General features: G+C 37.6%; 1 pseudogene across 1 annotated transcript; it reads right to left on the reverse strand.

The window, feature by feature from the left end:
* Positions 1–1,111: 1,111 nt before the first annotated feature.
* LOC143593802 (putative jasmonic acid carboxyl methyltransferase 1) lies at positions 1,112–3,333 on the reverse strand (annotated as a pseudogene). Its single transcript, XR_013146194.1, has 4 exons — positions 3,259–3,333; positions 2,757–3,164; positions 1,799–2,051; positions 1,112–1,285 (listed from the first exon to the last, which is right to left on the reverse strand). The product of XR_013146194.1 is annotated as a putative jasmonic acid carboxyl methyltransferase 1 (transcript).
* Positions 3,334–6,656: the final 3,323 nt, after the last annotated feature.

A 6,656-nucleotide genomic window follows, 5' to 3' on the forward strand; every position in this document is an offset into this window, starting at 1 on the left:
CTGGGGGGACTTGAAGAGTTAGGTCCCAGCAGAGCCCAGTTGGACCCGCAAGACTCACCTCAAAGAGGGACGTCTGCGCAGTTGAACCCGCAAGACTCACCTTCAACAGGGACGTCTCCGCAAAGGCTAAACTCGCAAGACTCACCTTGAAGAGAGACGTCTGCGCAGAAACCAACTGGATCCGCAAGACCCACCATGCTCAGAGACGTGACGTCCTTACGCGCAGTACGCAAGCTGTTCCCGCAGGAAAAGCCTCCCAATGGTCGACGTACTCCGCCTGTTCCCGCAGTAACGGATACTAGCCATCAGGGAAGGCTACCCGCGCAGCAAGGCTACACGCACAAGGCACTTAACTCTTAAATAATTCAGTAATGTCACCTGAAGAAGGACGTGAGCAAGCCGGGAACACTCCCGCCCAAAGTCGGGAATACTCCCGCCCAAATGAGCCAGTCCGTACGCTACTAGAGGACCTTTTGTACTGTACCTGACGAGGTATGGACAAAAGGTCTGACCAAAGCAGCGACAGCTCACTGTGACAAAGGAATAGTACACAGCCGGCCTGGTCACTATCAGCCGCTGCCTACTCACCAACCCCTGTCACTATTAGCCGCTGCCTACTCACCAACCTGTCGTAGCACGTGCATAGCCTGCAGTTGGTGGAAAAGGAATAGGACACAGCCGGCCTGGTCACTATCAGCCACTGCCTACCCACCAACTACCAGCATGGCATGTGCGTAGCCCACAGTTGGCAGAACAGGAATACTATTCAGCCGGCTGTACCTTCTTGGAAACCTACCTTCGGATATAAATACTCCAACACCTTGGAATGGTATGGACACATTACATAATCTTACATTATCTGATATCTTCATATATTATCTTATCTTCTCTAGCAATCTCTTAATATACACTTATATTCAAGAGCAATCTAGTCTGATTCTCACGCCGGAGGGTGGTCACAAGGAGGTACCCCCCCTCTCAGTGACGAGCTCACGGTGTCTGTTTTGCAGGTCATCAGAAGAACCATCTTTGCCGGACCTAACCCCTCGTGAGAAACATCTATTTAACCCCCAGATTATCCGTAATCTGCCCGGGGTCAATTAGTGTTTCTTCAAGTATCCTTGCTAGTGTAATCAGTGTCATATGGATCCCAGTTCACTTCAAAATTACTCATGCCATCTATAGAAAATGACCCCTCGTTGTTAACAATGTTGATAACTTCTTCTTCACATGCAGTATAAAATGGGAGATTGAATGATATAATATCTGATTCTTGAACAAGTCTCTATAATACACGCACACACACACACACATATATTCGTTCATAGTAAATGGTTAGTTTATATAGGGGTGAAATCCAGTACAAATGAAATTAACTAACTACAAACATGTAAGTAACTAGAGTTTTAGTTTAAAAACTGTAGAGTAATAAAAATTACTCTATAACTAATCTAGCTATAGTTCTTTGTACATTTTATACGTTAAAAGCTAGTTGTTTGTATTTGATCCTAACACAACTTATATATAAGAGTCCAAAAGAATACTTCTTCCGTCCCATTAAAATTAAAAGTGTCCACATTTTAATTTTTATTTATCTCATTACAAATGTCTACTTTCAAAATTTATTAGTGTATTTTTAAGTTACCCTTACACACAACTAACATTAATAAACAATATTTATAGACCCAATTTCTAAGGACATTATTGTCATTTGGTAAGCAAAACACACAATAATTTAATCTACCTTAAATTTTGTGTTTTTCAAACTAAGAAATTTTGACCGGAACGATGGGAGTACCTCTTTGAGCATATCGACGAGTGATAACGCGAGTAGATTCCAGGTACAACAACAATCTTCACTAGTTGGATCAACTACGCTCCGACCAAGTAACGTGAACACCATGCCGCCACCATGTACCATTTCCAAAGACCGCATTTGTAGAAACTTTGTAGTCATTATGAAATTGCTTTTGGTATGATTCGATTACATTTTGTGGGCTTGTTTTCGTTATATATATATTTAATGAATTACTTTCAAGACCCTCTGGTACCTAGCACATGTCATCCAAAATGGTTATTTATCAAATTTCAATTAAATAGAGTTTGTAACACTGCAAGAGGCCCTAAATATTATTTTAGTTGGGTCGTCAAACTTGATATATGATTTGAGTTGGGCCGTTAGATGGATCCCCCATATTAATAGTCATTTTCTTAGTACAATCATTTTCAAACTTGAAAATAAAACATGGATTATATTAGAGCCACTGAAACTTTATCTAATATGAACTTGCACACAATTATTGGTTTCATAAATAAGTATTCTTATCATAAAAATTAAGAGAAATTTTGAACCGTTGATTTAAAACAAATAAACGTTGATAGAAAACCTAGATCACACATAATTTGTGACTTATTTTCAAGTTCTCCAACTTTTTCGGATAACATTTTATACGATATTATTTAAATAAAAATAATACATTATAAACTTCAATATTTTACTCTCTTTAATTCTAGTACCCTTGCTATGCTATTAAAGAAAATCAACTTTTTTAAAACCTGAGGAGTGCTGTTAACGTTGATACCTAATTATTTTACTTCGTGCATAATTGTTTCTCTTCATGTGTGAGTATTTTTCTTCAAGCGAAATTATTTTATTTTTGAAGACTTTGTATGATAACGAATCTTTGTACAATAAGCCCCTGTATTACTTCATGTTATAAACATGTTATAACTATAGAGTTGAATATAATGCAAACCTGAGAAAGCCAATGAAGACTACTAGTGGAGTGAACAAAGTGCAAACTTTTATCTGGAAAAAGTCTACCATAAAATGAACCAGGAGCACCGTAAACAAAACATGGGCCAAAGTTTTCACCTTTTTGGTTCTTAAGCTTTTCATAAAAATCTGGCAACATTTTAAAAATAGTATTGAAATCATTGCCAAAGAGGTCATTTAAGCACACATGAAACTGCGGTGATCTATGATTACTTTCTTGACACACCTCTTGGACTGCATCAGTAATGTTAGATGTAGCCAATAGTGTATTAGGGCCACATGAGCACCCTAAGTCCGCAATCATAAAGCAATGGTTGAAAACATTTTTATCAACCATGCGCCAAATCGTATGCTTTATAAACGGTGTCACTTTTCGTATGATGTTTCCCTACAAATATATATAATATGTGCGATAAGATAAGAGACCATAGTTAAATGAAAAGATAGGAATATTATGGTATCAAATTAGTTCTAAGAGATACCTGAATAAGAGAGTTGTTTGCATAGCTTGATTCTCCATCACCAGTATTCATATGAAGGATATTTATTAATGTCATGCTTATTTTTCTCTCCTTATCTTCAATTATATTAGCTACACCATGCCTTTTTAAAAGTCACAACTTTTTTTGAACGGTTAACAAACATAGAATGCCTAAATACTTCGTATAGGATGACCCAATGGTAAACGGCCACCGCCAACTGGCCCAACCCAGCTGTACGGAGCCCTTAAGCGCCTCCAAGTTATCTCCAGTTCCGAGGAAAACTCATCCGCCCGAAGGCCCACTATTGGTAAAACCCGGACGCCTTCAAAATCGAACTAGAAATCACAAATGTCTCAGTCTTCCTTCATTGAGCCACCCATGTCCCCCCCCCCCCCACCAAGTGTTGTAAGTGGAGATTGAACTCGGGTCTCCATTGAGAAACCCAAGCTTCCTACCACTACACCATATTGGAAAGGACTTTAAAAGTCACAACTAACTATGCCATTGTATTTTCTCCCGTATATTTCAAGGCCAAATTACAAGGGAAAATGAATAGCTGAGAAAAGGATGAAAAATGCATGTCCATGATATATAGGTACGCTAGTAAAAATCTCCAAAGATCCATAGAATGACACCCGAGGGTCACCCAGGATACCCGTAGGAGTAACCCACGGGTCACTCACAACACCTGCGGGAATCATATGCCAAAGTATAGAAATCCAAAATATCCCCAAGAACCGCAGAAGTCATCCATGACTAAGGAGGCTTCCCGGATGCGGAAGAATGTATAGGTAACTTCATAATTCATAAGAGATTGGCAAATACAACAAAATGTCTTCTAAAAGATTGGTGGAGATATTCCCTGATAGCGACGTTTACCTTCCCATGGAAAGCACATGATGGCACATCCAATCAAGATAAGGCAGCTGGACACTCTGTTACAACCATGCACATTGCTAACTATCATTTCCTAGCAAAGTCGGGAACGTGTCCATTCAGGTAGGAGGAAACATCTCTCAGATAGTGACAACTCCACCAATCATATTCCCCCACCCCTCAGCTATAAATACCCTCTCCATCATCATGAGGTAGGCATTCACACTTATGATATTACATTAATCACTTCGTACTTTCTCTCTCCAAATAAAAGTACTCATTCTCATGCCGGAGGGTGGTTACAGAAAGACCCCCAATCTTGTCATTCTAGTAACGAGCTCACGGTGTTTCGGTTTTGCAGGATATTCATCTGGATCTAGCTTGACTCTATACTCGTTTTAACCTAGTCTCATCCATTAATCCTTACCCGTGGAAATATGGCTTAAACCACAACAGGTTTAGATCTGTGTTTCTTCATTGGCGGCATCCGTATTTTTGTCTAGAACAACTTGTTTTTGTTGTTTTTATGGTTGAAATATTTCAAATCAGGCAAAATCCGGTGTATAATCCAGCAACAGCAAAGCGAACAGTTGTTCTCGGAGGTCCTACTCCTGAAGATGACGGACGAGTAATGGTTGAAACTCTTCGGAACCATCGGACTTTAGATATGGATGATAGATCGGGAGATTCTCCCCAAGATAGGGAAGGGGATATTGGTTCTTCGCCAATAGCTCAGATCTGGAAAGAAGACCCAACTTCTAGAAGAATGGTTGCAGAAACAGTAAGAGCGAATTGCTCAAAAGTCCGAACGTATGTTGCGGAATGAGCGAGTGCAAGCAAGGGCACTAACATACGAGGATTCTCCTTCCTCTTCTCCAGAGGTTGTCGGGTTGAGCGGAGTTTATCCCGCAAAACTGTGTACGATCAGAGTCGTGCTTCCAGCAGGTATCGTGATGATAATGACAGTTATCCAAGTGATGATAGTCAGAACTATAGCAGAGAGGAGACAAGTCGACCGCGAATGATGGTTAGGCATACTGAGTATTGTAGCGATGCTGAAGTGGACTTAACCAAACCATATCGTCCCATGGCGTTAGCGGAGAAGTCTAAGTTCATTCCACGGATTGCCACTACCCCTTTCCCGATACACGTGAAGATTCCGAGTAATCTGGGAAAGTATAATGGCATAACAGATCCCAGTGATCACTTGCTTAATTTCACCGCAGTTGGAGGTGTTAGTAGGTGGACTTTACCATATCGGTGCCACATGTTTGCTCTTACCTTAGGTTTATAATATATTTTTATATTGTTTTTGCCTGTGTAGGAATATTATGCTCTGTGTAGGTGTATAATCTGTTTCTATATTGTTTTTTACTGTGTAGGAATATTATGTTTTGCGTAGGTGTATGATGATTTGTGTAGGTGTTTGTTTGATGTGTTGTATATATATTTGTATTAATATGTCGATATTGTATATATTATAAAATGTGTGCTTTGTATAATTATGTAGGAATATTATCATGATTTGTGTTTGCATATATTATTATTATTATTATTATTATTATTATTATTATCATTAGCTTTTATACTGCTGTTAAACTGTGACCTTATTATTAATATTATTATAATTAGTAGTAGTTTTTATATAACTGTTAAATTTTGATTTCCTTTTTTTTTGCTTCATACACATGTACTTAGAGCCGAGGGTCTCTCTGGAAGCCACCTCTTTATTCCTTTGGATAGAGGTACGGTGTGCCTACATCCCACCCTCCCCAGACCCTACCTATAGCTTTGCTGTCGGTGGGATTTTACTGTGTATGATTGATTGATTGTGTTTGCATATATATTATGACATCTTGAAAGGTTTTTTTTTTTTGCATAGGAGGTTTGTAATGAACGTGCTATATATGGTTAATCTGATTTATAATGATTTTTTATATTTTAGATTAGAGAGTAATTGTGGTTTATAATTAACGTGCATCAAAGTTTATTAACTTGTTACAATAATTATGTTGAAATATACTTAATTGGGGAAACAAATTAAAAGAACAAAAAATATATAGACACTTGAATTACTGTATTTTGGTATTGTAATAAAATTCTTTTAAGGAACGGCATAATCAAAATTGGTTTATGATAAAACATTAGAATTTGAATTAAAATAAATTAACTAAAAATTTGTTACTTTTAACTTGTCATTAATTAGTGATAGTTATAAAAAATGCTCACTTTATTAAAACACCCTTCTAGTTAAATAATAAGAAAATAAAAAGAAATTATATGATTTTTTAGAATCTCTTCTCGCATGAATTTAAATATATATATATATATATACATATATATATATATATATATATACTTTTCAAACATGTATACTTTGACCGGTTTTTGCCGGTTTCGGTTCTGTTAACTGGTTTGGAACCGGTTTTGATGGAGATAATTTCCAATCAGTTCCAAACCTACTGTTCTAAACCGATTTCTATATAATCGGTTTCAAATTAGTTCAGTTTCGATTCAATTTT

This window comes from Bidens hawaiensis, unplaced genomic scaffold (genome assembly GCF_021521415.1).
Source record: "Bidens hawaiensis isolate Kalapana, Puna unplaced genomic scaffold, B.hawaiensis_p1.1 tig00042816_1, whole genome shotgun sequence".
Classification (NCBI taxonomy): Eukaryota; Viridiplantae; Streptophyta; class Magnoliopsida; order Asterales; family Asteraceae; genus Bidens; species Bidens hawaiensis.